This window comes from Hibiscus syriacus, unplaced genomic scaffold (genome assembly GCF_006381635.1).
Source record: "Hibiscus syriacus cultivar Baekdansim isolate YM2019G1 unplaced genomic scaffold, ASM638163v2 tig00013960_pilon, whole genome shotgun sequence".
In the NCBI taxonomy this organism is placed as follows: domain Eukaryota; kingdom Viridiplantae; phylum Streptophyta; class Magnoliopsida; order Malvales; family Malvaceae; genus Hibiscus; species Hibiscus syriacus.
In genome coordinates this window covers 2386530-2410842 of record NW_024062312.1, presented here as the reverse complement: position 1 = coordinate 2410842, position 24313 = coordinate 2386530, and the positions used below count along the sequence as shown (strand labels likewise).

Below are 24313 nucleotides of genomic sequence, written 5' to 3'. Positions count from 1 at the left end.
GCCACATAAACAACTCCACTATACTACATACATCCATTAACAACGAATGCTTAGAAAGTTAACTAATGTCATGACAAGATGCGATAAACATAGATAATAGCATAGGGATATGTAGCCATGCATCATACAAATTCATAATATGGGCTTGCCATTAAATTTCGGAAGTTTCTTAGCACTAATACTAAAATGTCTCAGCACTATTAAAAAAGAACATCTGCACTAATACATGCAAAAGTGTCATAGCACTGGGAAGAGAATTCAGATATCTCTACTTACATATTCGAATAACGAATGCATTCGCTCAAGTGACTCGGGTTTCCTCGTCGTTTCCTGATTGTCAAATAAAGGCTAGTTTTATTCCACATAATTTAGTGTTGTTCATAAGGGTTTTGATTAATGTCCTCACTTATAGTCTTATTTTAGAGCCCTCGATGCCCCCATAAACCCTTTTTTAAGCTTACAAAATTAGCAAAGTTTTCTGCCAAAATTAGTTCGTAAGTACTGATACTGAGCCTGTCAGTATCGATATTGGCCTTAGGGTATCGATATTGGCCTTGGTATCGATACCAAATTTAGCTTCGATGTTTCATTTTAATTCACAGTATCGATACTCTGATGGAGAATACTGATACTCTCCCTATGGTATCGATACCCCATGAGTATCGATACCAAAATAGTATTATGATATCCTTAAATTATCATCGGTATCGATACCACCCCTTGAGTCTCGATACCAGACCCCGAGTATCGAAGGGGTATCGATATTCACCCTCAAATTTGCCTTATTTTTACCTTATACGAAGAACAATATCAGTATTGATACCACCCCTTGAGTCTCGATACCAGACCCCGAGTATCGATACTTCATGAAGGGGTTTTGATACTCATCCTCAAATTTGCCTTATTTTTACCTTATACGAAGAACAATATCGGTATTGTTGTTACAGTACCGACAGACTTGAGTGCCATGTTTAGGCAAGAAAAAAACATCCTAAGTCCCCTCACAAGACCTTTAAAGGCTACTAAGTGGTTGTTAAGTCTTATGGGGTTTAATAACACCAAAATGAGCCATTTAAACACAACAAGAACACCAAATATGCATATTACCATTAAGACCCGTTTTAAGCACATAAAACCCAACAAGCATGCAAACAAGGCTTATAACATGCATATGGTAAAGGAGGGTTATTCATGTGTTACCTCACCCAAGCACCAACTTCTCCCTTGCTCTTGACTTTTGAGAAATTCACCAAGCTCTTTGACTAGTGTTTATTTTTTGCTATATTTTATGATTAAATACTCTTCGTCTGTTCATTATTATTGCTGATTTGGACATTTTTACATGATTTCTGTGCAGGGCAATGACGTTTGGAAAATGTGCTTAAAATGATAAAAAAAAATTACATTTTTTGTTATAAAATCAAGGCTGGAATAGTGGGCATGAATTTGGGCATGAAATGCTGACATGGTAGTGAGTCGGTAGCTTCTAGAAGGTCCAGTCAGTAGCACCCACTCAGGGATTCTAGAAGATGGATGGACAGTTGAAGCATTTCAATCATTTTAAATTTAAGTTTAGGAATTGTCTTTTTAGGATTTAAGTTTAAAAAATATCTTTTATTTTTTTAGCCTATCTTTAGGGTTTTTAGAAGGCTATAAATACCCCTTAGGGTAAGCCTAATTAATCATTCTATACATCTCGAATTAGTTTGTTCTTCTCTTTCTTTAAGTTTTATAAAACTTTTTTTTTATTTACTTTCATTTATTTACTTTTACTTTTACTTTAAAGCTTTTATTTTTAAAATGCTAAGTATGATTTTTGTCATGCTTAGCTAATTTTCTTTTAAGCCGAGCGCTAAAATAATGGCTCTATCTCAATGTGAGAATTGAAAAAGTACTTGAATAACTTCGGAAAATCTCTCTCAATTTCTTGCGCTTATTTTCAAAATCAAAACAATTTTCAAAACCAAAGATTAACGTTGGTCAGGATGTTGCGAATAAACGTGTAGGAGGAAAGATTGGCTTATTGAAAGCATAATCAAATTCCAGGGAACACACTTAGCAAACTGATTGCTAAGAGGGAATTGAGATCGGAATCTGTTATTATTGAAACAACATAATCTGAGTTGATCTTTTCCGTACTTAATTGGTTCTTGATCTACAACAATTGACGTTAATTAGATTAATTTCCAAAGTTGGAATCAAATGTTGCACTTGGGCATTCAGTATACAAAGCATAGTCACAAGAATTGATCCTTGTAGACAAGTAACCGACATGAATCTTTAAGTAAAAATCATTTTCGATGATCCGAGGAACTGAGTCAAAACGACAGCCCAAGGCTGATTTTACCATATTGAATTTACTTCTTTTGAATCTTCTTATTAATCTTCTTTACTTTTCAACCTTGATATTTTATTGTTTTTACTTTATTTTACTCTCTTCATCTACAAAACCCCCCATCATCACTAAAAAAGTACTCCATCCACTTCCTGGCTCAGAGATTAAATCAAACATAAATCAAGGAGTTTTCTTAGTCTCTGTGGGATTTATCCTTACTTCTCCTTTACTACGTTTAATTTCCTTTAAATATTATTTGTGAAGAAAGGAATTACTTTGACGCGAAAACCGACATGTGTCACTCTTTCACTAACGAAAACAAACAAAAGGATTACAATATCATTTTAAGCCTCTAAAAGGATAATAACACGTTTCTAAACACTTACGAACTACTCAGAATCATTTCCAAATGTTAGAAAAAAAAACCTCTCTAAAACTCATATTTTTCACCATAGCCAAAACTTACAATGATAAGCTTGAATTGAAGCTCTAAGCAAGGTGGTTGTATTTCTTACCATCAAAACCCCAAATGAACTTTGCAATACACTAAACCTTCCACCTTTGAAACTCTCAAGAGGAAAAGGAAGAGGAAGAAGAAGAATAGGATAGGATAGGAAGAATAAGACAAATGGTGAGGAAAATGAGAGGAGTATTTTCAGTTTTCCCTTCCCCGTTTACGTCAGGAAACTTAATTGTTGGTCAACTTTATTTTCAAACCATGGTTAGTTTACCCCCTTGGTCCTTCCTCTTTTATGCACAAATAAAAAATATCATTTTTAACACTTTGTAGGCTTCCTACAAACTCAATCCTCTTATCTTTGGCCCAATTGATCTAAATTAGTCTTAAGCAATTACTCGAAGCCCAACGATAAAATCCGAAACTATTAACTCGGTTTTCGGAGTGTTACATACACTTTCACCCAATGAAACCGGACTTGAACACAACAAAACATCGATCTTCTCAACATGGTTGAGCATGTTTAATTGTGTCCACCCTAAATTCGTTATAGAATATAGATTCTTCACTGCTTACTGTCAATGAAACTTATCTTAGACACAACAAAATGTTGATCTTCTACATGATTTAACCCTAAAAAAATTTATGATCAAAAAAATATTCTATAAACAAAAGATTCAACGAAAAGTATTATATATATATATATATATATATATATATCAGGGACGGAGTTAGGATTTTAGTTCAAGGGATAAAGTATAATTAACAATAGAAAATGGAGAGTAAAATAAAAATAAATCAAAATTTAAAGGCCTAAATAAGTAATTATTCCTATATTTTATGACTTATTTGACTAAATCAACTGATAATTAATAATAAAAACTATATTTTAATTGAGAAGGTTTGATTCATGATTATTATTATTGTTATTTTTTAAAAGTATATTAATATCATTTTATTTTTTAATTAAGTAATTTGAGTTTTTATGATGATTTGAATCGCATACTTTTCGATCAATTTAGAATACTTGTATAATTTTAATTCTTCTTTTTGACTACATATCTCCTCTTTTTATAATTAAATCCCTCAATTTGCATTTTATTCAAATTAATCCTTTGACAAATTCTTATAATTCCTTTCTCCTCGATGATTCTTGACTCTTCTATACTCTCATCAATATTTTATCCTCAAAATAACTTTTTAAACAAATAAAATTATTAATATATTATATAATTTTAGATGGTATTTAATTTATTAAAATAACAATATAAATCTTACTTACCCATGTGGAAAGAATATAAAAAAACATAGGTATATAGTATATGGTTAGAGAGAATCATTTAACTCGAAACCAATCACTTCCATAACATTACAAATAATTACATTTAAATTCGAACAAAAATCCAAATAAATAGATTTGATTTGACTGGACACAAATTTCATAAACTCGACTTGATTAAAAAAATTAAATAATAATTGAATGATAAAATTCATAAACTCGACTAACTTAATTTTTTTACACTGTTCAACTCGATTGAATATTAATCTCAAATATTTAATATTAATACCCGATGGATGAGAAGTATACCCCAAAGTTTTTTGTCACCGTCTGTAAAGCTAACATTGGATTGTGATGTTCATGTTCATTATAATGTAAAAGGTTGTTTCATGGCCTCAATGCATTAATTTATTTGACCAGTGGTTTTGTAACATGTTTTCATGGATTAACTATGTTGTCTCTGCCTATCTTGTTGTCCTTTGTTTTAGTTTAAAAAATTAATTAAAATAGGTGTTAATGGTTGTCCAAAAAGCTTAAGCAAGGTGCTTTGTACGTGCTTACTTCAGCTGTGAATTGGATTCTCGTCTTTCTTAAAAGGTCATTAGTTTAATAATTAGGGTTAGGGCAAATATAACTTTAGGCTCCCACTTATGCCAAGCAGACATGACGTACTCTTTGTTAATGGTCCACGTTACTTTTATTAAAATAACAACAAACGATCATATTATTAAAATAATATTTTATACTGCACGAACCAACTTAATTCAATAATTAAATGAATTATTATTGTTCCTGGAGGTTACGAGTTCGTGCACCAACAGCTACAGCAGCGTGATTGAATGTTTATCGTCAGATGATTGAGGGTATTTAGAACATATACTATTTTGTAATCATCTTAACTTAATAAAATTAAATAAATAATTATAAACTCTCAAGCCCTTAGTGGCTCCGTCCCTGTTTACTATTTGAAAACATATATTATTGTATCAAACTTTATTTCGAAGAAACCTTTAAATTAATATTTCATTTAGATACTTCAACTAATGATGGAAGTGGAATAAAAGTTTATGTGCTTATTATTTGTTAGGTATGACTCATAAATATATCGGTAAAGAGAACAGGAGATGCCCCGCGGTACGGTACAAGGTTAATTATGTAATTATGTACCAGGTTTTTTTATTATAAATAGAGATGTAACTTAAACCTATGAGACATTGAATAAAACTTCTAACGCCGCCTAGGCACCAAGGACGTAAGCACATTACCGAACCTTGTTAAAAATTCTTGTGTTCTTTCGTTTTCTTTTTCGATTCTTCAACATTATTAAGCTGGCATAATTCGTAATATTTTTGTGAACAAGAAAAGGGATGTTTGCTGATGCAAGAAACTCCATTCCCCCTATCTGTCACAAAGGGCATGGAATTAAGAAATCAGAGAGATTCTGATGTAAATATTATGCTCTGTTCCTTTTAAGCACACATAATAAATAAAACTTGCTTTTTGGTCCATGGGAGGCTGAAAAGACTGCTCATTTACACCTCCCAAAGGCTACTAAGGTAATCAATTTTCTAAAACAAAAATCATTAAACTTCTAAAAACAATTAATTTGATCCTCAAATTACGATCCTCATTGTAATTTGATCTATAAACTTTTGAACATTCACAAAATTTACCCTTCACAAATTTTAGGATGAAAATTCACCCTTCACAAAATTTAAATTAAAATATGATCTAATCCGATCAAATTTTATTAAATGTAGATAATTTGATCCTCCTCACTAGAGAATAGTAAAGGACCACATAGCTATAATAGATACTCCGTTGAAGGTTGTCTTTTCCAAATGCCTTTTTTTTTATATTTTTCACTAATTAATACTTCTTGGGAATTGATGTAATGAGGCCAACTTGACAAGTGTCTAAAGTTAAGGTGTGTAGTAATGGTGGATCTCCTTTACTAAATGGAGTAAATATCTTTGCATTGCATCCACTCTTTACATGCTTTCTTTGCCTAATAATGAAACCAAATGCTTGCAACCAACCTTTCTTAAATGCTCTAAAATCCCTTGCGTCCATAATTGAATTCAATTATGTTTAGGTCCTTTAAGTTTGAAAATAGGTTAAATAAATCTTATCCTCATGTTTTTTGGATACAATAATTATGAGATTTTTAAACTAAATTCTCCTCTTATATGTGATCTCTAAATAGAGTCTGGTGATTATAAGATAATATTTTGAAAATAGGTCCCTTACATGTGATTTTTTAAACTAAATTCTCCTCTTATATGTGATTCTTCTAAATAGAGCTTGGTGATTATAATATAATATGTTTATAATATTTCTTAATCATTGGTAACTCATCCTACATACGCAACCCAGAACCTCAAAAGAAAATAATATTCTTTTTGACCATGAAACCATTAAATAATTCCATATTTAATTTTTTAGACTAAAATCTCTCCTTACATGTGATTTTTTTCTACAATAATTTTCTCACTCGAGTGGATAAGTTTTGAGACTCTTGGTGCATTAAAACAAACAAAAAATAGATGCAAATATGTAAGAAAAAGTCAGAAACATATAACCAACGAAAATGACAGAATTCCACACATTTACTGCTTGTATTGGAAAGTCAGAAACATATAACTTGACCACAAGTTTGCCGGAATTTCTCATCTTTGACCATGTGTAAAATTCACTTGGAAAAAAAAGTAAATGTACACAAAATATATTCTGAAAATAAGCATGACTCGACTAGACTCGACTTAGAATTTAGTTAAACTACATGATCTAAGACTACTAAGACAAGGGACAATGATATAAATGTGTGTACAAAATTTGTGCTTGTTCATGCATGTGCAATAAAAAAAAGGTAACATGTGAAACTTATTATACAGTGGATGGGTACATAGTGGTGATGATGTTCAAAATCACAATCAGGAGAACTAGTTTCCTTTGTTTTGCTCTTAATTTCTAAAAACTCGACAAAAGCATAAAATGTGTTAGAATTTGTGATCTGAAATTTGTTTATGCATTTTTAGGGTAGGTCACATACATGGCCTAGTGTTGGTTATTTTGGTGATTTTTATAAATCGAGAGGGAGGGGTTCTACATTTAGCATATTCACAGGTAAGCACCTAGCCGACAAAACTAAAGGGTGGGTTAGTGGAGAATCATGTCATTTATGGCCGGACATGGTTTCCTTCTTCAACGAAAACCATTGTTTAATCGAGTTAGATTTGAGTTTAGAATAAAAAATATTTAATATAATTATTTCTTAAATATTTAGGTATAATTATAATAATATTACTCTCTTCATATTGTTTTAATTAGTCTCTATTTTACCTAATAAAAATGAAACTATATATATTGTGTCAGGTCGGGTGAGGGTTTTGTCTAAATTTCGAGCCAAATTTGAGTCTGAATGAACCCCTCTAAATCCAGTTGGTTGGATTAAAAATATTGTGACAGGTCGGGCGATGGGAGGAAGGGTGTAATACTGAAATCAAGTTTGGTGGATTAAAAATATAAACAGACCGATCCATGCTCATCTCTAGTGGTGATCAATTAGGTTAGTTTTAATAAAAAAGATTAATCAATTAGTTAGGGGTGAGCATTTGATCGAGTGAAGTCGAGTTAAAAAAATTTGAGTTATCGAGTTGACGAGTCGTATTTTACCACTCGAACTTAACTAAAATTTTTCGAGTCAATTCGAGTAGAGTTATTCAAATTTCTATACTAATTTCATTATAATTATTTATAGTATTATCGCAAGAATTTGTTCCAATTTTTTAACTTTCTTTAACCATATAATTTTTATTAAGCGAAGATGTTTATAAAGTAGTATATGTTCTAAATAATCTCAATCATTTGACAATGAACACTCAATCACCCTACTGCAGCCGCTGGTGCTCGAACATGTGACCTCTAGAAACAACAACAATTCCTTTAACCACTAAGATAAGTTGGTTCGTGCTCTTTAGCCATATAATATATATATTTCACATTATAATGTTATTTAAATCCCAAATACATTATAAAATTATAAAATATATTCATAATATTATACTTTAAAGAAGTATTTTGATAGTAAAATATTGATGAGATATAAAGGAGTAAAAAATTAATGGAAAGAAAGATTTGTAAACAAATATAGTCAAAATACTAAATTGAGTAAAACGCAAAGTTAAGGGACTAAAAAAGAGTATATTTTAATTAATAAAAGCAAGAAATAAAATTACATAAGTATTTTATGGTCTTGAATCTGAGTCTTATAGATATAATAAAAACTTTAACTTATCTTCAAAATAAAATTTGATCTAATTCGATTCGAATTTTAATTAAAATCCGGGAGGAAGAAAAACAATTAAATTAAAGATTCAATCACACCATGGAAAACAACTGATATAAGTCATCCATCAAGAATGAATGGTAACTGTGGAAAATGTGAACATGACCTATGTTTGAATAACTATATTGTGGGGACTCGTAAGGGCTAAAAAAAGTGTACTTTTTAATATTTTTGTAAAATGTTATTTTTTTATTGGAATTGTTAATTTCTCTTTCTAAAATAAATATTTTGATATAAATATTTTTAATATAAAAATAACATTTTAAGTAGCATCAGATATTAATATTTTCGGTAAAAAAATAAAATTTTAAATAACGCTCTACTAAAATATTTTTAAAAATATTAATATTTTCGATAATATATTTATTTATCCTTATTAGGATGTATTTTCTTATACATTTCCCTCACCAGGATTTGCCATGTATTTCAATTTCCATAGTGTGGGTCGGAGGGCTGTCGGTCCAAACACCTTTCAAGGGGATATTAACCTTGCCTATTAGACAAAACTGCCCTTCATCAGGCAGGTGTGTTGGACACAGAGGGTAGTGGTTTAGCATGAACAAGTGTTAGTTTTGGTCAGCGGAATTCATGTCCATTTCGGTAACTTTAGCTGCTGGAAATTCAAGGGCTAAAAAAAGTGTACTTTTTTAAATTTTTTTTGTAAAATGTTTTTTTTATCAGAATTGTTAATTTTTTAAAAAAAATAAATATTTTTAATATTAACATTTTCAATATAAAATAACATTTTAAGTAGCATCATATATTAATATTTCTTGTAAAAATAAAATTTTGATAACACTTTACTGAAATATTTTTAAAAAATATTAATATTTTCGATAATATATTTCTTTATCCTCATATTAAGATGTATTTTCTTATACATTTCCCTCACCAGGATTTGCCATGTATTTCAATTTCCATAGTGTGGTCGGAGGCTGTCGTCCAAACCCCTTTCAAGGGGATATTAACCCTTGCCTATTAGACAAAACTGCCCTTCATCATGCAGGTGTGTTGGGGACACGGAGGGTAGTGGTTTAGCATGAACAAGTGTTAGTTTTGGTCAGCCGGAATTCATGTCCATTTCGGTAACTTTAGCTGTTGAAAATTCAAAGGCTGTGGGCTGATGGTACGTATTATTGTTCTTCCTCCTTTAGAATGTAATCAACTTGGGTGTCTGACTCATGAAACATATGAACCATACATGAAACAGCAGTCTTTGGTCCCATTGGTTTTGTATAATTGTCCTTTTAATCCTTCAATTATACAACTTTTAGTTAATAAAATGATGAAATTCCTCGTTGGCCTCCTGCTTTAATGATATGAAGATTTATACTTGGCCCTTGGTCGAGTTATAATAAGTTCCAAGTTCTTTAAACAAAGTTTTAAGCTCGAATTTTATGAATAAAAAATAGTTGAGTAAAATACATAAATTGTATTTTATTAAGTTTTTCGACTATTAAAAGTTATAAAATGGTTACCCGACTATTTATTATATTCTAAACTCAACATTTTTCATTAAAAAAAATCATCGGTTGTCTAAGCTAGACGTTAACATGATGGCTGAGATATGATAGTCGTTTAAGATTATGAGATCATATTTTATCATATCACAGTTAGCAGGTTAACATTTAGCTCATAATACCATTGATTTTTTAACGAAAAATGACGAGTTTGGAATATGATAAATAGTCGGGTAACCATTTTATAATTTTTATAATTGAGAGACTTAATAATGCAATACTCTATAATTGGACACCATTTGTATACTTTGCCTATTAAAATGATCTCTAGTGTCTCCTACTATGAGAGAAAAAGAAATGAAATAAAGAAGGTAGGTAAATTTAGAGGATGGGCGGAGGGGGCGAATCGTCCTTAAAATTTTAAAATTATTATATATTTTTAAAAAAATTATATATTTTCTATTAAAAATCAATTTTTATCTCCTAAAATTTTATAAAGTTCAAATTCATTCCCCTAAAATTTTATAAGTTCAAATTCCCTTCCCTAAAATTTTAAAAATTCAAGTTTACCCCAACATAAAATCTTATCTCCATCCCTGAATAGCATGTCTACATACTTAAATTTCTACCCCCAATGAGATAATTTTGGTGAATAAATTCATTGGTGACATTCAAATTCCACTCATTTTCTTTGTTCTCTTTTGCCTGTGTGTGGTGGCATATTTAACAATTGTATAAGCCAAATGGTTCGAGTACTACAAATTCACATCCCCATTCCCTCATCTCCCAACACACTCTAGTTTGTGTTTTCCTCTGTATTATGGCGACCATCGTTTGCCGCCGCCACCACAACCAAGGCCGGCAGTCGTGTCTCGAGTCGCATATGATCGAACCGAGAGCTTTGAGGCTAACGTTATCTTCGTCGAGACCTCATCCTCCCCATCGTCTCTCGAGTTGGCAAGTAAGTCATTTTCCGTTCGTTCGAGTCCTGAGGCGGGTGGCTGGAGTTTCTCCAAGCTCTCTTCGACGGTCCTCGGCCGTCGAAAGAGATCGAAGGGAATGAAAATACTTATGTTCGTTTGTCTTCTTGGAGTGATAAAAGATTGGAGTTGTGCACGGAGAATTTGGGTAGCGAGACAGGCAGTGACGATGTCCTCGAAGACGACTACGACGTTTTTTCGTCATCGTCTTCATCGAATCGACAAAGCGAGAATCGTTCGACACTGAAACAGCACGAGTCGCGACGGGTATTAGGTGATAAGAAGGCAATCGGTGGCGATTTCCCGCCTCCGCTGACGACGATAACCGGATCGGAATCGATTCGAGTTCGGCCTCTCCGCGAAAACGGAAGGTTGGTAATAAAAGCCGAGAAGGCCCCATTTAACAACTCTGTCTTCCGAGCTGAACGAAGCGACGGCCGCCTTCGACTCTCCATTTTCAAAGATTCCACCTCCTGTATTGACTATAAAGAAGAAACAACAACCCACACTGAAAATGAAAACGATAATAATAAAGATGGTGAAGAAGGATTTGAAAACGACAGAAACGCCATAGCCGTAGAACGCGAAGAAGAAATGGGGACGACGAAGTTCAAAAGGAGGGAAGTCCGAGGCGGCTGTGGAGGGACGTGCAACAAAGAAGGTGAACATGAAGAACAAAATGTGGTTAAATTGTGGTTTTCTGGGTGGCTACATCCATAGTTTTGTTCTGGATTTGCCCGTATGATATAACAATTTCCCTCACGATTCTTAGTTTTTTTATGTTTTAGTTTTAGTTTTAGTTTTTTTTTTTTTGTGGAGGGTCTATTGAATTCCTCTGTTTATCTTTTAAGGAATGTGTTTGTCGTAGGTAGGCAGTTATTGTCGTTATTCCAGTACTGTCTCTCTCTCTCTCTCTCTTACATTTAAAACACAAACTTCATTGCTGCTGCTTCCCTTGTCCTCAATGGTTAGGTATTTGTCACTCAACTTTTGACAAGGTTGGAGCTGGTAAAGATGGTAAAAAAAATGCTTAATATAAAAATAAGTCTTTAAACTATATCATTTTTTTTTCAAATAGATATCTAAACTATTTTTTGACTCATCCAAGTGTCTAACATTACAAACGTTACTCATTTAGGTGCACAGGCCGTCAACGACATTAATTTTCCCGTTAATTGATACATGATACAATATGGTACTTTTAAATTTGATTAAAAAATAAAAAAAATAAAATTATATTTTTGAAGAAAAACATAAACATTTTGAAATAACCCCAAAACTTTAAAAACCTTCATTTCAACCGTTAAACCCACGCCAATCGTCGCTCTTTTCCGTCGACAAAGCTCCACCCGACCTCATCTCCCCTCGGCGACTAAAACCTCCATGAAATCGTGATCGATCGACGGACAATCGACGTTTTATACCCCGCGAACTCTAGGATGAAAATCGTGTTCCCACGCGATCTCGACTGCCAATCAACAACAACTACGACGGCGTATGACTAGAATGATTGCAAGGACTACGTTGGCAGCAGTGGTCGTGGCCAAAAAGGGTGGCGGAGCCGAGTTAAGGATAAGATTTGAGGATTTTAGGTATTTGGGACTTTTTATAATTTAAGAGAAATTAGGATTTTTTGTAAATATAATAATATTTTTAAAAATATATTTTAAAATACCAGATTATGACACATGTCACTTAACCGGGGAAATTAACAACATTGACGGCACAGACACCTAAATGGGTAACGTTTGTAATGTTAGGAACCGATTGGTCAAATAGTTTAGACACCTATTCGAGAATCGAGGTATAGTTTGAGCACTTATTTTGGTATTAAATCTAAAAAAAGGGAAATCAGAGGGAAAAATGAAAGAAACAAATAAATAACACAAAATTCAAGTTCGAATCGATATTGTTGTATACTCGTGTAAATTGTGAGTTTAAGTGGATTTAGGAGTATAATTTCTTTCTTCGGCAAAAAGCCAATGACCTAAATTCAGATCCATGTACTCGAAATTAACCCCAAATCAACAATCAAAATTAATTACCAATTAAATTTTTATTCTATAAGAATTCTTACTTAAATAAACTTAATCAACAATAATCTTCATCATTAGAATTATACCAAAATCTAAATTAATTAACAATTAGAATTCGAGTCGATAGATAGTATTCTTCAAACTAACACAAATTATATCATACAATTAGTCTTAAGTCAATAAAATTTTAAATCGTTACATTTTTAAAATAAATGTATTTAAACACAAATAATATTCAAGTCATTAAAATAAAATTCTCTGTTACACAAATTATATCATACAATTACTCTTCAAGTCATTAACACAAATATATTCTCTGTTACATTTTTCAGGTGTCTAAAATTAAAAAAAAAAATCGTTAAGTGACACGTGTCACGTTTATATTTTTTAAAAATAAAATATTATTTAAAAATATATTTTTTTAAAAATATGGACATGACACATGTCACTTAACCGAAGGGTTTAACGGTAGGCACCTAAAGTGTAACGGAGAAAACTTTAGGCGCCTATTTTTAGCGAAAAACTCTTTAGGCACCAAAAATTAATTTTGAGTATAGTTTTAGACACTTATTTTTATATTATTTTTTAATTTTATAAAGAAAAGCACTAAAATGTAAAAAAAAATCATAAATATTCAAACTCTTTATCAAACAGTCTTTAGTCTTATTAGTGAAATTGACAATATATTAGAATAATTATCTCCTATGATATATACAATTTTAATTTAAGACTTTGAATAACATTAAGCTCGTCATCGTTGGACCTCACAAGCATTAATAGGTCATATTCTTTTTCTTCTTCACAGCATAGATTAGCATTATATTTTGCATTAAATTAGCTTCTATTTGTTGTCTTTTTATGTGAACAATTGCAATTCACACGTGTGTAGTATTTAAGCTATTAGTTTTGATATATTTTAGTATTTATTTTTTAAATTTTTCAAAAATCATACATAACATTAGTTTTTTTGTCATTTTAGTACCCATTAAAACTTAACGTTAAGTTTTTTTAAAAAAAAGTAAAAGTTTAGGTACTAAAATTGATAATTTTGGTACTAAATGCGTTAAGTTTTAACGGCGGAATACTAAAATGAAACAAAACTAAACATTAGATATGGTTTTGAAAGAAAAAATAAAAGTTTAAATACTGAAACGGGCTAAAACTAATAGTTTAGGTACTAAACGTATAATTTACCCAAGCTTTTATGTGAACAGTAACAAAAATTTTGCGTAAGACACTCATTACTTTTTCAAAATTACAAATCACACACTAAACTAAATTTCAAATAATTGATATCAGAGACGGAGGCACATAGAAAGTGAGAAGAAACTTTTGGTATTTTAGATCTCTATCAAGTTAAACTTTAATTAAAGTTTTATTTCTTTCAATTTTTGAAATTAAATAATTAATGAATTTTTTGTTTTAAATTTAGATAATTTATCCCTTTTTTTTAATCATAACTTCTTCCCTAATGATACATAGAAGACATTCAACAACTTCATGATCAAATTGATTATTCTTTAAAAAAAACAAAAATAAAATGTTTTGCACATATCATTCTTGCCCGTCCAGCTCAGTTGGTAGAACACAAGGCTCTGAACCTTGTGATCGTGAGATCGAGTCCCACGGAGGGCATTTCATAATTTGGAGGTCTCCACGGAAGTTGCTCTTAACTTGGCGTTGGCAGCCTACTATTATATCTTCTCCTTATCCCATTACATATGGGAAAAAAGGGTCAGTTAATTTTTTTATTCTTGGTCATATATTTTGTTGGTGGTTATGGCGTCTAGGGGAGGATGATGGCTTTTCCATCAATGCGGTGGATACTTTTGTTGCTTACGCCACCAACTAAGTTGACCCACAAGCAGGACGAACGCAAGATTTTCGTTAGGGAACGAATTTAAACATTTTACTTGAAAAATCAAAATAGGTTCAAGACGGATGAAATATCATCAAACATTGATCATAGCAACGCACATACAAGAGATCATAGGGGCGAATGCACTAAGTTATTTTAGGAAAAATGTGAAATTTAGTTTAATATATTAAAGCAAATAAAAAAAAAATTTCGTATACCCATTATTTTTAAGAAAAGAATATTAAATTTTGACTCTCGTTCTTAAATTTCTGGATCCGTCACTGCAAGAGATACGTCCAGAGAAAGAGATTATATATAAACCATGGCCAAATTCTTCTTCTTTCTCATGCAAGATCACTTTATATGTTTAGCATTTCTAACAAAACAACAACAACAACAACAACAAAACCCAATTCCCATATGTAAATTGACTCATTGTGAATAGTTTCATTAACCATGTACTATTGATTACAACATGTTTAATTTATTTAGTTGGTTTGTGTTATAACCTTTCAAAAAGGCTAGTTAAGTCAAGGATAAAATTAGGATGAAATATCAGGAGAGGCTAAATTTTTTTATAGCAAAATAATATAGATCTATTAAATATATATAATGGTTTATAAAATTTATTCTATATCTCATTTTTTTGATTATTTTTCTTAAATATTATATCTTATTTTGAAGGTTTAATATAATTTTTAGTATCTAAATTATATCTTAAAATATGATTTGGCGCCTAAAGAATTTTTTTTGCTAACAATATAAGAATAGGACCCTAATGTATCTAATGTTACACTTTAGGTGACTAAACCGTAACGACTGTTAAATTTAACTGTTATCTGACACATGTAACGCATATAAAATTTCAAAAATTATTTTATTAAAAAAACTTAATATTATAATTTTTATAAAAAAAAAATCCAAAATTTACATCTTCTATCGTCGATCAGCCATTGTCGATCCGTGGTCGTCACCATTGACACCATCAGAGTCGTCTCGCCGCAGTGACCAAAACTCATTCCCCTATCCACCGTGTCTCAACCGTCGTGAAAAATATCGTGAAGGGTCGTCGGATTTCTAGATTTTTCGTTGCTTTTTTCTAGAGATTTTGACGGCTACAGTCATTCGTATGTAACACGATCGCCATTATTGAGTTCCTCGTGCTACTCTGAACAAAATCCGATCGGTAGTGACCCTTCATCGTCGGATGTGGGGGATGTGAGGGAGAGGGACAACACGGGGGTTTGAATTTTTTTTAATTTTTTCCTTTTTTAATAATATTTGTTTTATTAAAAAATATATAAAAATTATAACAATAGGCATCTAATGGTGACGGAGAAAACGTTAGGCGCCTACTGTTAGCAAAAAATTCTTTAGGCACTATTTTGACGTATAGTTTAGACACTAAAAAGTGTATTAAGCCTATTTTAAATTAATAAAAGTAATTAACTTTATTGAATAAAAAGAAAATAGAAAAAAACATATGACGAGTCTACAAAAATAAATGATGAGGCACTAGATTTCTTAAGTAAGGTCAAACGTTCGAACCATGGCGTTTGCAAATGGAGCAAACTGGGTTGGGAAGATCGCCCTTGCCTCTGCAGTACCCAATCTGAATTAGTCGGTCAATAGATCGAATACCAATGATTAATTCAAAAAAAATGTATAGTAGACTGAATGACACTAACCAATTATTTCCTCTAAAATCATCAAAGTGCATAAATTAGACAATAAAAATTAAAATGTGAAGGAAATAATTAAAATCTTTCCAAACAACTTAAAAAAATACATATACAAACAAATAACAGTATCAACATATATATATATATATAACAATAACATATTGACGATCTGATTTTATCATAACTCAACCGTGATCTATCTTTGATGATTGTGAGCATCTACCAATAATAGAAAATTCACCTGATAATCCAAAACAGAAATTGATCAACGGGATAAGTATACGTAAAAAAAAGACGATGTTAAATTCAACTCTAAAAAATATTATAAAAAAAGAAGAAAAATCCATGTTTTGGTGCACATTCTTGCAACGGACGTGAATTATGAGGCCTTAGCCCTTCGACATATGCCCATCCTCTCGACCAGCTTTTACACTTTGACCGTTGGACTGAGTTCTCCCGCCGAGGTTTTCCGATGAGTACATGTCAGCCCATAACATTGCCCACATATATTGCCAAAATTATAACCATGGCATTGATCGAATATTATTTGATATCATTCTAGAGGACTGCAATCCATACTAACAAACATGTACAATTGGATGCAATTCACTCTGGATAACGATGGCCCAACCTTCCAAATATCATGCACTCCATGAAAACAACCCATCCCTTTCCCCTCGCCCTCCATAGTCCTCACTAGTCTTCACTGGCTTTCGTCTCCAATTTTCTCCTATAAGAAAATGACGGTATCGGCTGACGGCCGGTTATCGCTCTCGGCCACCGGCCAGCTAGGCAGCACGTTGCCGATGACCGCGAGGAGATGTCAGCCTGTCAATGGAGAGTTCATGGGGAAGAAGGTTAACATGACCCCAAAGTACCAAAGAGTTTGTACTAAGAATGTGAAGCAAACTATTAGCACGTCACTCACTGCTAATATTGCAGGGGAGTCCAAGGTGCTTGTAATCTGTCACACTTTGGTATTTGCCATCATTACTCAATGATTAACTAGTGGGGTTATCATTTATCAATGCAGCCGAGGGACCTAGAGGTGGAAAAGAGGGACCCGAGGATGGTTGTGACGGTTTTTCTCGGCGGCGGAGCCGGTACACGCCTTTTCCCGCTCACTAAACAACGTGCAAAGCCCGCAGTAAGTTTCCGTTACCTTCCTAGTCACATGTGTATATGAAGGCAATAGGACCAGGGCATCATTTTTGGCACTGTGAACTTTGTTCTTGTAGGTTCCAATTGGTGCTTACAGGCTGATCGGTGTTCCGATGAGCAACTGCATTAACAGTGGGATCAATAAAGTGTACATTCTCACACAGTTTAACTCGGCTTCACTTAACAGACATATCTCCCTTACAACTTCGGCAACGGGATCAACTTCGGAGACGGCTAAGTCAAGGTCAGAGCGTCACCGTTCGTTTACGCACAATGATGGTTGATTTTCTGTCTTAGCAGGCATCTAACTGAATCCTTAGCAGGCATCTAACTGAATCCTATTGCCTCCTACCAGATACTTGCAGCCACACAACCCCAGGAGAGGGAAGAGATGGTTCCAAGGGACCGCAGACGCCGTCCGACAATTCCACTGGCTGTTCGAGGTATACATTTGTAGCCTGCATGATCGGAATTCGATAATTTCATCGTTATCTTATCGGTTTATGAGTTAACCTCCTCTAGGATGCAAGAAATAAAGAGATTGAAGAAGTGCTGATTCTATAGGGGATCACTTATATCGAATGGACTACATGGATTTGGTTCAGGTCATAAGGAACCACATATATTAGCAATTTTTCAGAATATCAGATACTGAGATTGATCCTTGTTTGATTGCAGAACCATAGGCAGAGTGGTGCAGACATCACCATTTCCGCCCTTCCGATAGTCGATAGGTAACATCTTCGAATTCAACTTCTCAAAACTCGTCGTAAGCTTCCGGCTAGTACATAAGTAGAACTATCGTGTTTCTTGCTTTGATCGCAGCCGTGCCTTGGATTTTGGACTAATGAAGATAGACAACAAAGGAAGGATTCTTTCCTTCAGTGAAAAGTCCAAAGGACAAGAATTGAAAGCAATGGAAGTAGACACAACAGTTATAGGACTTTCGAAAGACGAGGCCGAAAAGAAACCGTATATTGCCTCCATGGGAGTATATGTCTTCAAGAAAGAGATACTTTTGAACCTTTGAGGTACCGACGAAGCACTCGAAATCATCGATCGTGTGCTCTACTTATAGGAACACAAATTTATAACACTTTGATCTTAATTCAGGTGAAGTTTTCCAACTGCAAATGACTTCGTATCAGAAATAATCCCTGCCTCAGCTAAAGAGTTCATAAATGTACTTAAAATTCTTCGGTTTTTCGACATGTTTGCATACGGAAAATGTTGCCGCACATGTAAAAGGTTCGCGTTTCTCCGAGCAGGCTTATCTCTTCATTATTGGGAAGATAGGAACTATCAGATCCTTCTTTGAAGCAAACCTTGCTCTCACTGAGCATGTAAGTGCCTCAATTGCCTTATGTCCTGCCTTTTACACTTCCTTGCAACATACGCTTTTCACCTCCGCAGCCACCAAGGTTTAGTTTCTACGATGCAGCGAAGCCGATGTTCACATCAAGGAGGAACCTACCGCCGTCGAAGATCGACAATTGCAAGGTCTGAAAACCTCGGTCTCGACTTAAAGATCAACGAATTATCACATCAACTTGTCTCATTTAATGTCAGGTCGTTGATTCAATCATCCCATGGGAGTTTGAATAATTGCTTCATAGAACACAGCGTGGTCGGCATCAGATCCCGAATAAACAGCAATGTTCACCTAAGGGTTCGTTCCAAACATTTCATCCGACCGAGCCCTGACGTCCGGTGCCGACATACAACAATTATGTCGGCATCGGACACACGTAGCTCGGCTTCATAACTAATTAACGTGTTAGAAAATTGATTTCCGAAGATAATGTTGCAACTTAAGAGCTCGTTTTGATCGACTAAAGAAACTAAACACTAACATATTTCATTTAAAGTTCGATACAAGCATATATTCTTCGACAAATACTGCAATGGTGATTGAAGAATATGCCAAGAATCAGTGTGATATTATATTTGTGATGATCATGCACCACCAGCCATATCCATATCTGTAACCCCATCAATTCCCTTAAACGCGACCTGTAATTTTCTTAAACCGGACGACCTTTTTCCGTCCTTGTCGATTGTACGGTTGCATGGAGGACGTCTTTGGGGATTTTCCATGAGATCATAAAGGGGTACTTAGATTCGACCGGGTCATCTCTTCCAAAACCGGAGGAGCCTGCATGTATAGATTCTTTCCGCGATATGTGATCGAGGCCTTTGTTATCAGCAGCTTAGGGTGCTCCTCTAGCAAATCGATTAACTGCTTTGATGCAACAGGAAAAAAGCAAAAATGAGATTGGATGCTAAAATTTACACAATCAAACAACTTCATAGATTTCGAAGAAAGGTTAACCTTTCCTAGGGTAACTGTAGTATCCAGCCCAATGAGAACACCTGGACCGCAGACGAGACAGTTCTCGTCCTTCACGAATTCAGTCACTTTTGTATGAAGACCTTCAACACCATTATACCTACAAAAGCAGTTCAACAGTAGATTCTAAGGTTGTAGATGATAGCAATAAACAAATGGATATCATTGTTCTAATGCCAGAGATGATAAGCTTGGATATGGATTTCATCGATTTACGGCAATAGGAAAATTGACATTTTTGCGTGGTTTTGGAGAGACTATCCTCCCTCCCCAAGGTAGCCAAGATTCAAAGATAATTGTTACTATCATTGTGGTTATAGTCTATGTATGCACAATAAACAGAAAAATAAATATCGATTCCAACATATCTGAAGGAGATTATATGTCAAAGCCATTCAAGCATTGCCACCAAATCATCACAAGTTGCAATAATAGAGAATTGTACGTACGTAAGATAGTTTTAGACCCTAGATGTCTAAATTGGTTGCGAGGGTGTCTCAACATGCCTTAGTGGACCCTTAGAAGCCCGATGCTAAGAATCAAGAGAAATAGGGCTGCGCTAAACCTTACGTAAAAACCTTACCTTACGACTGCTTCGAGAGCGGATAGAGCATCCTCTTTTGGGCATGAATCCTATTTTCATCAATCCGAATAGAATAGTAAATGCCGTTCTTCGGCTGCTTCCTCCTTTCATGCTTCCTGCTGCACGAGATGAGACGGATGGACTACGAACAAAAGGGGCGCTAATCTCATGGGCGGAAGTTCCTTGCCTTGCCGCGGGATTTCCTATCATCTTTTCATATAGTCATCAGAGGGATATCTTGAAATCCTGGTCCAGTTGAGGTTGAAGGTGCGAAAGAAGTTGTTTCCGGTGCGTCTTGTTACGGGATCGGTTCCTTATAGATTAGATAAAGAATAGCATAGCACTTTCAGGGAGAAAGAGAAGAACGCCAGGGTCCGAAGGAGGCTCGTTCATCAACGAAGGCAAGTTCATCAATCGACCAGAAGAAAGGGCAAGCCAAGGGCAAGGGTATGAAATAGGTTCATAAGCTCGAGTAGGAGTTGCAAGCCGCATCCGTAGTCTATCATTCTAATTCTGCTTCTCACTCTACATGGAAAATGATCCCTGCTAGCAATCTCTTATATAGTATGCCTCTATCTCTATGAAACATAGAGCCTTTCTTTCTTAGTCAGATTCTTTCCTGACTTGAACCAAAGCAACTCTTTCACCTCTCCACGGACACTATCACTAAACCATAGTCAAAGAGGAGAAGACACTCCCAATGTGACAATTTATACTTTTATAGTCATTTGCTATTACATAGTTGAGAAGTATCAAAATCTCGAAAAGTAGCTAAGAAAATGTTAAGAAACCACATTGACACGCTGGCAACTAAAATATAAGCTATTTTCTTCAGGAATCAAATAACACCAGATGTAGTAGTGGTACAGTGATCAAGCATATAAATCACAAATCCCAGAATACCTGAGTAAGAGAATAAGTAACTCCTGGAATGCCGAAAAACTCAGCTCTCTTGACAGCCTGTGATATACGAATGTATTAGTGAAAGAACGAAAAAAAAAAGCAAAACAATTTTATGGAAAACAATGCTAGAAAGATCCATATAATTAACCTCATCATAGACCCACTTCATGTGATCTGGATTATCTGGATCGAAAGCCTTTCCACTGTGAACCTATAAGATGGGAGAACAGAATTGTCAAGAAATATGAGAATCAACTGATATGTTATCTATTTACGAAAGCAGAAGCAAGACAAATTACTACCTCATCCCATTTAATTAAGTGAGCATATTCGATACAATGAGCTGCATTTCTGGGGGTTTCTGCTATGGTACACAGGAAACTTCACTTGCGGTGGAAATAACCAGATTGTACACTCAAAGCAGGGTGTGACCCCGGGCACAATCACCCTAGCATGGCCCTTGAAACCTTCAGTCCCACCATCTACTACAGGCTTCATTGTTTCTTCTCGTGGATTGTCATTGGAATCATACTCTTAAATAAAATAGGCACATTGAAGGGTTAGCCACTTTCAATAAAGAAAATCGTTGTGACAAATAAATGTCTGGCTCATTGAAGGAAAGAGATGTAGATGACAAAAGATAAGATACCTTTTCAGAATTCATGATAAAAAAATGAATACAAACAGGTCAAATGGTATAATTACCAGACACCTGCTTCTAATAATCTTAAACTTCAAATGATCAAACTTACCTCTTGTGTACTAACATTGGGCCATGAAAATGAACCTAGAGGTTAGAATATTATAAAATCCATGGCACCAAAAAGGGAAAAGAAAAGAATCAAATGGAATGGTTACCAAGCACCAGGTTCTAATCATTTTTGTACTCCAAATTATCAAATTCTCTCCCTTTTTCTGGCCATCAATTCGCTAATCGCTCATCCTTCAACCTAAGTATTAAGGGATTAAAAAAGCCTCGAGCAATTCAAATATGTTGAGAAACATGCCACAGTTCTAAGCTCTCATTCTTTCCAAACCTCATCATATAAGCATAGGGACTATATGATATATGGCTACTTATAATCTATTACCCTTACGTGCCATGATGATGAACCTATAGACAAGAGTATTAGAATTTTTGCTATCCCTCACTCTAAGATACATTCTTAGAATTCCAAAATACAAAAACCAGAATTTTGAATGCACTTGGCCAAATATAATAGCTATAAAAACCAAATTTCTAGTGAATAAAGTCACAGCTTGTAATAGGTTAAAATAACACACCAAGGAAGCTACAAGACACGGCATTAATATAGCTCCGAGCCTCAATGGAATCAAGACCGAGGGCAATGATATTGAAGTCACTAAAAAATTGAATATCTTTATCCTCAATTCGGCAAATATGGGGAACAATATTTACACCACTAATTCTTTCCATGACGAGCTTTGCTGCGACCTCAGCCTTCGGCTTACCAACATCTTCCAGCCTACAAGTATTATTCACACCAGAAATTACAAAAATTCCCAAATACAAATTAAATAGCAAAGAAGAAGTAGACATCTGAATTGTAGAGCCACCAAACAGATGAACGAGATCGTAAAGCAAATAAAATGATGCCAATAATTAACTTGGCATGAAAAAAATATATACATAACCAAAGAAATTTCTGATCTTTTCGCAACACAGCCATGTATCTCTCTGTGCTCGGTTTTTATTTTGATAAATGAGAAAACCTCACCAGAATATTGCTATGAGATTCCAAAAAAAAAAATCCTCTCTTGCCCTAAGAACAAACAGTAGACTTCCAATCTTAAATATATTTAACTGCTAGCTATTTTCCGTTTTTCTGTTTCGATAGTCTAGATTGATTACAAAGTAGTATATATTCAGAATTCTCCGGTTTTAAGTAGATAATCAATTTAATCACAATATGGCAGCAAATTCAATCAACAATTAAACACCCAAAATAAAACACAATAAAAGAAGAAAAACCTAAAGAGGAATTGACGGTTGAGATTGGCGACTTCAATCCGATCCATGTCGATGACCTCAAGGTTTTTAAAACCCGAGAGAGCCAAATCCTTAAGCAGCTCGCAACCCAATCATCCTGCTCCCACCACCAAAACTCTCGCGTATTCTTGCAAATCATCCCACCACAAAAATTTAAAGATTGCAAATAAAGTGCTCGTAGAAATGACTGAGAGAGAGAGAGAGAGAGAGAGAGAGAGAGAGAGAGAGAGAGAGTTATACTTGGACGCCAGGCTCGAAGGTTGGGCCAACAAGGTTTCCTGGACGGAGCAGGAGCTTGTCGAGGTCTCTTGATTTACTGGGAGGAGCTGCATCCGCCATTTTTTAGGTTTTTTCTGGATGCTATGGCTTCTATTTCGAGAAACAGAGATGGCCTTTTTTGTTTCTTGTGAGCTTAGCTTGGTTTCTACCCCACTCTGATCATCGGATGGTCTTTGGCGTTTGGGTTTCACGCTTCTTCACTGTTCAGTCATCCTGCAGAACTCTCTCCTTTTTCTTTCTTAGTTAAATATATTTTCTAATTAAATTGCCCATTTATTTAGAATTAATTTTTGGGTACTACTAAACCTACCGAAAAAATAATAAAAAATTTAGTCATGTTGAAAACAACAATTAGTGGACTAACCCTTTTTCAGTTTTATTTTCCCAGGCCCTACTAGACTACACGTGGCGTTTTGTTGCTGACTTTGTTTATCATTTTACTATCATTTCACTATCATTTTACTAAAAAAATATAATAATAAAAATCAAATATTCATTGATTTAATTTAATTACCAGATTAAAACTAGATTGATGTTTGATTCAAATCATATTTGGACAAATTTAATTCAAACTATCGGGTAGGGCTTTTT

The 24313-nt window shown here is 34.0% G+C and overlaps 3 pseudogenes; 2 read left to right on the top strand and 1 right to left on the bottom strand.

Moving 5' to 3' along the window:
- The first annotated feature begins 10661 nt into the window (after positions 1–10661).
- On the top strand, positions 10662–11579 carry LOC120206624 (annotated as a pseudogene).
- A 5571-nt stretch (positions 11580–17150) lies between these two features.
- Positions 17151–19361, top strand: LOC120206623 (annotated as a pseudogene).
- A 106-nt stretch (positions 19362–19467) lies between these two features.
- LOC120206622 lies at positions 19468–23782 on the bottom strand (annotated as a pseudogene).
- Between the last annotated feature and the right edge of the window lie 531 nt (positions 23783–24313).